Source organism: Pezoporus flaviventris, unplaced genomic scaffold, assembly GCF_033815535.1.
Source record: "Pezoporus flaviventris isolate CSIRO_AGI_PZ_B2104156 unplaced genomic scaffold, CSIRO_AGI_Pfla_v1 ptg000041l, whole genome shotgun sequence".
Taxonomy (NCBI): domain Eukaryota; kingdom Metazoa; phylum Chordata; class Aves; order Psittaciformes; family Psittacidae; genus Pezoporus; species Pezoporus flaviventris.
This window is the reverse complement of record NW_026892589.1, coordinates 10000001-10010551: the sequence shown is the minus strand read 5'-3', so window position 1 is coordinate 10010551 and position 10551 is coordinate 10000001. Positions and strand designations below refer to the sequence as shown.

General features: G+C 38.1%; 1 long non-coding RNA gene across 2 annotated transcripts in view; it reads left to right on the top strand.

Annotated features, from left to right (window-relative positions):
* The first annotated feature begins 586 nt into the window (after window positions 1-586).
* The window catches only part of LOC133275890 (uncharacterized), a 141488-nt gene continuing 131523 nt past the window's right edge, over window positions 587-10551 (top strand). For both annotated transcript variants that reach the window (XR_009745723.1, XR_009745722.1), the window contains exon 1: window positions 587-661. This is a non-coding gene — a long non-coding RNA (uncharacterized LOC133275890). The remainder of the gene's footprint in view (window positions 662-10551) is intronic.

Below are 10551 nucleotides of genomic sequence, written 5' to 3'. Positions count from 1 at the left end.
CTGGGGCTGTCCCATACCTGGCAGCGTTCAAGGCCAGGCTGGATGAGGCTTAGAGCAACCTGCTCTAGTGGAAGGTGCCCCTGTACCAAACAAAACCCATTGCTAGTTCCAACCCCAAGATAAACAAAGCTTAACACAGGCAGAAGGAGCGCAGCTGCCATCTTGTTTCTGCAGACTGGGCTATTTTTCCTTCTCTGTAATGCTTACTCTCATTTTAATTCTAGCATCCCCCTTTAGGTTCCGAATTTACCTCACAGCACAGCCCCCCTCAACTTCTCTCCCTCTCCTCAGAACCGTACCACAGCACAGTTACCCAATCTACCCACGAAGAGAGACTGCAACAGAGAAATTCACCTGATTCCCTGCAGCAGTTCCTCACCCTCCAGCCGCCCCCTGAGGCCCACAGCACCGCCCTCGCCCACCTCTCCCACCGAGACAAACCTCTGAGGGCCACCAACGGAAACTCCCAACGGCCGCTGTCGCCCCGGGCTAAAGGGCGGGTGTGGGGGGGCAGGCGGCAGCCAGTCAGGGCTCGGCAGACGGGATAGGGCTGCGCGCGAGGAGCCGAGCTCTGGTGCTGGGCGGGAAGAAGCAGGGGCGCGAGGCGAAGGCGGGAAAGGCGCTGCCCGGTCGCTGTGGTGATAATGGCGGCTCGTTTGAGGTGAGAAGTTGAGTTTGCTATCTGCTGTGAGCAGCTTGCTGCAGCCGGGTAGCGTGCTGCTCCTTCTGCAGGAGGGAGGTCCTTCTAGCTGTCTGGGCACTTTGTGGTGTTCCTCCAGGTCGTGGCTTCAAGCACTTGTATCCTTCCTGTTTTAATAAATAAGAATTCTCTTTGTGGAAACAGAGGCTGTAGTGCTTGAGGTAAGTCAGGCCAGCAGGCTTTGACTGATTTTCCTTCCTCGGGTAACAGTCATCTCTACCCCTGCTGAGTACACAGGAGAAGGGATATTTCTATGTGACCAGGAGAAACAGAGCTATCTTCATTCCTGGTGCATGATGAAACTAGTCCAGCAGGGCCAGCATAGTTCCTGTTGGTCTAAAATGACCTGTCTTATACTGCAACAGGGAACACTGCAATTAAATTGTGTTCCTGTCACGTTTAAGCTGATTTGTCTTTTTAAAACAGTATTCTGGCCTGTTGGTCATCACAATTTATGGCACTTTAGTTAAATTTGTTTTTTTTCCAAAAGAGTTTTCAAATGAAAGGGGAAAGGAAACTATGTTTTCTGTGTTCTTCCTTTAACTTTGACATTCTAATAGAATTTTCATTGTTGCTTGGAGTTTTTTTTGGTATCCCAAGGCTTTTTTCCCAAATCTAGATCGGTAAGTGATAATGCTTTCAGATTTATTTTTCCTAAGGTGTGACGTAAATATCACAGAAAAGAAGGATGTACTGGAGTGGGTGATGTCAAAAGAGCCTGAAACTTTAAAGTTGCTTCTTTTTCGTCAAAAGTGCATAGCTACTACTCTGAGAAATCTCTTAACAGATAATACTTAAGATTAGGGCTTACTACAACATGTTCAAGTACAATAGAAATAAGAAACCTCAACAAACCTATGTGTTTGGGTTCAGACTGCTGGCATGGCACACCATTGCTATGTATTATGTGACTGAAAGGTCTGAACTCAAAACTTAAGGTCTTCTAATACATAAATAATTTCAACCTGACTTGCAATCATGTTATTTAGTCATATAGTGTATGTAAGTGATAAAAGATTCCCCATTGAGTTAACTTCCTGAGGGCATTTTATTACAGTAACAATCTGCAGGTCAAAAAAAAGTCATGAAGAAACCTTAGGAAGTTGACCTTCTGATTCTAGAGTTGCAACCCTAATTAATTCTTATTTCTCTCTAATAAGGTTTTTACCCCTGATAACTATATCTAGTTATTGTACTGTTTGTCAGTACTGCAAATGAGCAAATTTAGCATAATGCTGCTTTCTAAGTAATTGCTGTTTAATCCTGACTTTTTTTTTTAAAAAAAAAAAAGGCAGTACCAGTGGTGATTGGAAAGGACTTTTAATTTTGTTAAGGCTAAGTTCTCTTTGGGGGAATAAATCATACAGTACATTAGTTGTACTTTATAAAGTTTGATGTTTCCATATGGTAGTAGTTAAATGACTAGTATGTTAACAAAAATAAAATCCACGCATATTGAAATTGAAATAAAACTTGCTGTTGGTCTTGTTGGGCTCAAGGTATCACAGGGAGAGTTTTTGGCAGTGGGGCACCATTGCTAAAGCAGCTGAGATGTTTTGTCTGGTAAAATGTGTATTTACATTAAATGAAATGCAGAAAATACCAAAGCTTGGAAGTGCTCTCCTTATGTCACTGCTGAAGTTGGGTAATCCAACATCCATAAAGTATCTAATAAAATCTTAAATGTTTTCTTATTTCTTCATTTTTTTGGAACAACTTTGCTAGTATCAATATGCATTTCTCTCTCAGCTTCTAATATATGGGAATGTCAATAATGCCTTGTTCTCTAAAATGCATCAAGTACTTTCATATTGCTTGCAGGTACATAAAAGTGTTCTTGAGCTCACAAACAGCAGCTGTAAAACAGGTTGTGTTGAACCAGGAAGAAAAGTGATTTTTACTTATTGATCCAAAGGTTTTAAGAAATAGTCCTAGCTTCTTAGACTTGAATTTCTGTCAGTAAAGTTTTGAAAACTGATTATCATTGTACATCTTAATTTTAAAGCTTGTTTAGGAAAAAAATAGATCTGATCCCAACCAATAGAGGACCTGATGTTTAACTGACCTCTTTGTTTTGAAGTCTTTTGCTATTTTAGTGTAGGATGAATGAAGGCAACATCTCTACTTGTTATTTCTATATGCTTAGTACTGCAAGATGTGCATAGAATAGAATTAGCATTATTTTTAAAAGCAAAATCAACTATTCTTATATTGTCTTATCTACACCTAAAAGACAGTGGTAAGAGGCTATAGGTGAGTTCAGAGTTCCAATTTCTGCCAAATAAATAACGAGATCAGACCTTTTAAGCTTACTTTGCAATTTGGGGTTTAACTTCAAGTCTGAGAACATGTATTTTTCTTTTCCTTGGTATGTCTTCCAAGAACAATCTTTCCTTTGTTTGAGGAAATAATTTTTGACATACAAAGGACTCTGGAAAAAAATACATGAACGCTAAATGTTTTGTGCTTCATGTCCTAAAATAGCTTTGCAGTTTCTTTCAGATACTTGCCACAAGTTAGTAAGTCTTAACTATCATAACAGTATATTTCAAAGTGAATAAATAATTATAGTCATCAGCACATGAGCTATGCATGGATTTGGTGTTGGAAGGGGATTTTTCCTTTCCAGCAGTTTTTTTTGAGCTTTTTCAGAAATACCCTCAGACTGTCACGCATGGTTGCTCTTGTAGATGCAGGAGGTACCAAATCTTTATTAGAAATTCACTTAAGTTTCCAGGAGCAGGCTGGAAATATTAGTTAATCCTCACTGTGGGGTTGCAGGAAGGGCACTCAAAAGTAAAATGGCTTGCCCTGTGCTATGCAGTAAAGAAGTTGCAGCATGCTGACTTGAATAACTGGTAGTACTGTCACCAGTAGAAGAGGAACGCTTAAAAGTGATAACTAGAATTTTAATGTGCTATATGTGGGCATAAGTGGAAAAGTGCTGAAGCTGCTCTGTGATACAGACCAGCACAAGGCACAGAAGGCTTCCTGCTAGAGTTGGCATAGAGATACAAGGCTCGTCATTTCAACTATGAAACATGAGCAGTGGTACCTCCTTGCATAACACACAAGATGAATCATGAATCGTTTTTTAGCATCATTGAGGGAATTTTTTAAAAGAAATTTAAGTTGGTTGTCAGAAATAGGAATTTTTTTTTATGGCCCAATTTGCAAATAGGCACTTCCAGATGAAGACAAGTAGTTGGCTTATCTATGATATCTATATGTAACTTTTTGTTATCAGTAAATAATGAAATTTTTGCTATTGACTATATCCTGCAGAGTAGGATCTATAAAACTTACGATTCATCATTCTGCTTTGTGTGTACTTGTATCTTTTAATATCTAATAAACTGCTTTTAAGTGAAAAGGTAAGTCTTCTCACAGTAGTACTAAAGGCTTTGTAGACATCTATACTGTACAATTTGGAGGCAAATGCTACCATTATATTGGATTTCTGCAGGTATAACTTGTGGTTACACAAGTTCAAAACACTGGTGAACCAAAAGCTTATTTCCTTAGGATTTAACGAACTTACAGAAAGTCATTGGCTGTATTTCGCTTTGAAGAGCATCTGTCAAATTTCTGCTTGCTGGCTCCTTCTGCAAGGATCCAGTGTTTGAGATGTCAGAGCCAGATAGGTTTTTAAGGTCATATCTAAGGATCGTCCAAATATGAGGGTCTTTGGGGATGCCGCCTGTGATGAGCAGATGAAACAGTGTAGCAAAGGTGTTCAGTTGTAGCCTTGCTCTTCTTTATGCTTCCTATTTCTAATGCACAAATGTCAGAAGCATGAAGAGTAGTAACTGGAGTTTCCCATGCTGTCAGTCCTGTGCCTGTAATGGCTCTTTATGCATCCTTCCCAACAGGTGTAATTTAAAGTAACTGAATTGGCATAGACCTTGGTGTGCTACAGATAGCCTTAAAAACTGCTCTGATGCTTTTCTCCAGTTTATTGTGGTGGTCCTGGCTGTAGATCAGAAATTAAATTGTCACGTTGCTATTTATTTCTGCTTATATCTCATAAGTAGTTAACGCTTATCTGCTTTTAAGTATGCAGAGTATGTTCTCATGGACTTATTGGAAAACTCTATTTGGTATTAATGTGCAAGTTCAATTATAAATGGATGCAAAACTAATTAATTTTTAAAACTTAAAATAATTACCTGAGTCACTTTTGTTTAATTCCTGCATTTGATTTTCTGATTAAAATGTTATAGAACTTTAATGTCTTACTGCCTTTAGACTGAGCACATGTTGTTTTATCTGGTAGTATTTTCAATTATATAGATGTGGTGTTGTATTAATTTGGATCTCTTTAGTAAGAGAGCTTCTTTCCTGCCTTTAAGAACTCTTCTGTGTCTGCCTTTATTTCTCATGCAGTTATTCTGGCTTTTGACATGCACAAATCTTATTTTCCATTCTAGCCAATACAGCATTGCCTATGTGAATTCAAAGCCTGATTCTCTATTCAGAGCTTAAAAAATAACTTCATGTGAGAGCTGCCTAAAGTGCTGCTTTGTCATTTGAACAGGGAAAGATCTGCATGCATTATTACATATACCTCAAGAAGGTCTCATGTGGCTTGCACAGATTTATTTTGCTGTATCTACAGTTGTATATTCATGAATTGGAACAGCATTAAAATGAGGCTGAGAAGAAGCTAGAATGCAGGATACTTTCACAAGCACATTGCCATACTTATTGGTGGGAAATGGCAACTGTAAATATCATTGACAGTGAGGCTTTTTATGCTTATGGCAGTCCTTTAGCCCTGATTTAAGGTGCCTCTGCCACTTAATCCCAAGTGTTTTGTGCAATTCTACAAGGAACATTAGCAACTTGTAGCTATCTACTAAATAAAATATTTGTCAGCTTGGTATCCAAAAGTAGCTGAGTAAATAGCATTTGTGTGAGTTTTTCTCAAGGGAAAAATTATAATCCAGTGAAAGGGTCACAAATAGAGAAATCAGAAATCCAGATTCCTAGTTGTGGCTGATACTGATCTACTGTGCAGCCTTGAACAGAATACATGAGGGACAGTGCTTACAAATCCTGAATTTACACCAATCGTTAAAATCACAAAAGTGCCTGTCACCTTTTCAAGAAAAATATTTTCTAGAAAATAGATGTAATGGTACTGGTGTGCCTTAGAAGAGTTCTTAAGGCTCTGAAAGGTTCTTTTACGTCAGCTGGGATACTTCCTTGGCCTCCTTATAAAATACCTTCAAGAGTGTTTTCAGAAATAACTTCCTAATATTGAACAATAATTGAGAATTTCATGAAATAGCTACTTTTCTAACAAACCAGCTGGATGGTTGAGTAAACAAATGTAATTCTCTTTAAAGGGTTCTAGTTTTCTAATATGTGATTTCTATTAATGATAAAAGTTCCTATCATTAGGAAAGAACTATGCATACATTTGTCGTTCTGAATCGGAAAGTATGGAGCTTTAGCAGCACCCTAAATAACTTTTAAAAATGAGATAACTTTGCACTTTGTTGGCTTATATAGTGATAGATGCTAGCAAATGCCTGCTGTCACTGAAATTTGCAGTGTCAAAGTCCATCAGGGTAGGAGACAAAGCCCTTGGCCCCAGAGGTATTATTTTAGTTTGTTCCCCAAAGAGAGACTGAAGTAGGTATTTGCTTTCCCCTGTCTCTACAGCTCAAGTCCCGAAAAAATCTAGAGCAGGATGATTTTGTCAAATATTTGCAAAAGATAAAGTTAGTACAGAAGGGCTTTGAGTATCACACTACTTAGTGCATAAATTCCTGGAATAAAAGTAAAAAGGGTAAGTGAGAAGATTGAGAGCACTGTCTGGTGACTCTTCAGACTAATAGCAGCATACCGTCCTAATCTACTCCTAATGTTGATGTTCATGTCATTATGTAGCCTCAAGAGCTTTCTAGATAGGTGCACAAAGCATTATCAGCAAAAAGATCTTGTGCACCAAATGACTGGATTGTACATATTAAGAGTGATTTTACAGTTCTGTTCTGTATGAGTTGTCTTTCTCCTTCACTGCTCCCCAGAGGAAATGAATCTGCTTTTGGTATTGAAAGGAAAAGTGGCTGCTTCAGCACAGGGATGGGCCAAGATACCAGCTGTTACACAGGTGTATTGCTTACAGCTACATCTGAAATATCAGTGTTTGGTAGTTACCACTGACCCTCCCTTTTTGTGGAATTTCTCTAGGACCTATAGTTGCATTTTTTTCCTCTGAAGTTGAAATGGGCTTTTGTCTGATCACTCCATATGTTGTGTATTCTGGACCATTCCCACCACAGATGTTCCTCTTCATGCATTAAAGCTGGATTTCATCTCATTCGGCTTAAGCACTTGACTTTAAAAGGCAAACAAATCAAATCCCTTTCTTGAGGGTATAATGTATCATTTTCCCCTCTTTGACTGTGTATTATCATCCTTTACATCTGATTGCATCATCAAAATCTAACTTCCTGCATCTGTGTTGGCTAATTAGTGCTTTGGCTTTAAACCTCCTTTCAAAAATATACATTTTCTGAACTAGTCAGTATTTTTATTTATTTTATACCAAGTGTTCTGAGCATGTTTAATGAAAAGAGGAAGAGTGATGATTTCTCTAAATTGGATGCACCAGAGTGAAAAGACAGGGATGCAAAACCAAACAAATCAGTAATGGGGGGGGTGGGAAGGCAGATCTTAGGAGTGAGCAAGTAAGGCTAGTGATGCTTCAGTGGCAGCAATCAATCAGGTGGACTAAGTTTAATGAGAGATTTAAAAGAAAAAAGAGAAAAAAAACCCAAAACTTTTGCTCAAAGCATGTGAACTGTTAATGATTTGACTGTAAACCTTTTTGAAAATGCTGTTTCCCAGAGGCAGAGACCAATTGAAACAAAAAAGGGAATGAAACTGTTCTGTAGACAGAAAACTGATGTGTATTTGGTGTACTTGTCTAAAACTCCACTAATCTAAACATTGTATATGAGATAGGCCACTCTTACTTTCTTCAGTTTAAAATCATTTGGTAAATTAGAATACTACTTTTTATTGGCATTATATGTTGGCTTTATTTTTGAGCAGGTTTTTGTGTTGCTGTCAGATGTATCTAATGAGTTGCAGTGTATTCATTCAGTTTAATAAAAACTAAATGATTTATGACTGGAAGCAATTTAGTGTTAAGTATATGCTGTCATCTACTGGTCATCCCATGTAATCTTGTTTCCTATATACAGCTTTTATGTCACCCTTACTGGAGAAATAGGGAGTCAGCTGTAAGGTTGCTTCCTTGCAACTGTCTTGATTGCTGTATCTCTTCTAGGTGATGCAAAAGGTAAAAAATAACTGACCAGTTATATGAACAGATCATTTTGGGGGGCTTTAAAGAAGAACTAAGTTGAGTGGGAAGGAAATGAAGGGCTGCTGTGATAATTGTACCTTCAGAAATAATGTTTAGTCCCATCTTCTGGTTTTCAGTTAATCAGGAGGTGAAAGCAAGTGATAATGTGAGATACTATGTATTCTGTGTATACAGAGGTGACTTGATTTTTGCACAGAGAATTACTTTCCAGTGAAGCTGATTATTTTCAGCCCATGTTCAAATGTTATTTGCTTGCATTTCTTGTTTGGTCATGAAGCTCAATGCCCAAAGTCATGCCTGCAAGAGCTCACACTCCTTTGGCATACTAAGCAATGCGACTACATCTGGTTTTAATTGTACTATTTCAGATACGCTAAATAAAAAATTACAAGTAATACAAAAATAAATGTTTCTGCTACAGAAGAGTGTTAGCAGGTGATCAGCTGATGTGTTCGTGGGAAATGAGGCTGTCCACAGAGAATATAGCTTCATCTGTCTCCATTGGAAACAACAGAGCATGGAGTCCTTGGGCAGAACCTATTACTGAGCCTTTATTGGAAGATGGGCAAAAGAAATGTTAATCAACTCTTGATTAAAATGTGCAGCTCAATCTCATCAACTGGAGGAAGCTAAACACTAACAATGAGGAATCCCTGAATGAACTGCTCCAAAAGATCATCATAAATTACTGGACTTGTTTTATGGACATGAGTTATATGAATGTTTGAGAAACACCTTTCCTCCTATCCTCTAATTCCATAACAGCAGTTGGAAAGGCAGTTTGGACATGGTAGTGTGGAGGAAAAGATTTCTTCATACCCCTATTTTTCCTTACTTTATGCACATGCAGACTTTTATATCTCTGCCTTCTTTGAGGGTTGAAGACTACTGCTAAAAGTTTGAGTCCTGGTGATATTGCTATTACGCTTTCTCTTACAGTTAACCTTATGCAGAGTTCTTTGAAGACCTACTTGCTTCTTTTTGTTCCTTATCCACATTAACAGGGATCCATTTCAGCTGTAAGAGCAGAAACGAAAGTGTGTGGAGAATAAAATGGTAATTACAGCCGGGGAAGAAAGGTTTGATGTATGGAATGGCGGTTCTTGATGATGCCAAGATATGCTTGTGTATGTTTACATTTTATGGTATGTATCATAGTTTGTTACTAGCAGAATACTGGAAATAGGCACTGTTAATGACAATCAGACCTCAGTGCATTTTCTAATGATACCATATTATTAGCAGCAGTTGCTTTTACAATACCTAGAAACCAGGTACAAATAAAATGACAGTGCTTTTAGACTGAGAATTTAGTACACTTAACAGCCTTCTGATTGTTTGGCCTACATAACTTGTATACTTTATTTTAGTACCTTCAATAGCAATTATTCTATCCGCTGAGCAAATGTAGAGGGACAACTTTATTCAGACTTTCATATCTGAAAATCAGCATGAGTAACATTCTAATTTTGGGCATGTGTGCTCTAAAATAATATCAAAATACTGAGTCTTAATAAAAATCAAGGTAGTATCTCTTTTTGATAATGTCTCTCAAGGACAAACTTGGTTTTTTGAACAGAACACTTCTTTGTATGTAATTGTCACAATAGGATTAACTTTTTCAAAATACCTGCCTATAAAGCAGTATGGACAGAATTACTTTTCGAGAGTGGGAAAGACCAAGCGGAACTTAATTTTTATTTTCTGCTTTTCTGTTAGAGCAAATCATACTTGTTGCTCAGCAGCGAGGTTGTTTAATTTCTAGTTTCATTTTAGCCAGGACTCCTAGATGAAAGTATAGATCCTAATACTTTGATGTCCAGACATCAGAAAGTTCTTACTGTACTCAAGCCAGCCAACTTCTATATTAAATTTCCAAATTTACTTCTGGATTTGTTACATTTCCAGTAAAGATGGTCCTGATGCAAGTACTACAGGCGTTTTAACCATGATTCTTCTAGATGTGGTCCTGAACTCACAATTAATGGCAGAAGAAAAAAGATTTAAAGAGGTCAAGAAACAACAAGTGTTAGGATTTGGATTTTCAAAGCCACTTACTAGAGTCAGGCCTTCTGGAAGTTAATGGGACTTGGCACATGGCCCAAATTCAAAAACTTTTATCTAAAGTGCCAGTGGCCTGTGTAATGCAAGACTGCCACTAGCTGAGCTGCTGCAGCTATGTTATAGCTGTGGAGAGCAGTATAAAAAAAGGAATCCAGTGTAAACAAGGCCTTCGGGAGAAAGATCTGTAACTCCTCCCAGGCCCCTTCTGTGACCTTGGGCACAATGGGTGGGTGCTTTGAACAGGCACAGTGCTAACTCACAGCAGGGCTTGAACTGAGCCTGTTTATGAGTTTCTGCAATAAAGATTGTGGTACACAAATGCCCATACTTACTTGACTAAGGAAAAGAGATGAGGTACAGACATTGTTTATTGAAATGAATGGAATTGGCAAGTGTTTAATGGCAAATTTGTCTTTACCAGTGAAGTAACTTAATGTAGTCC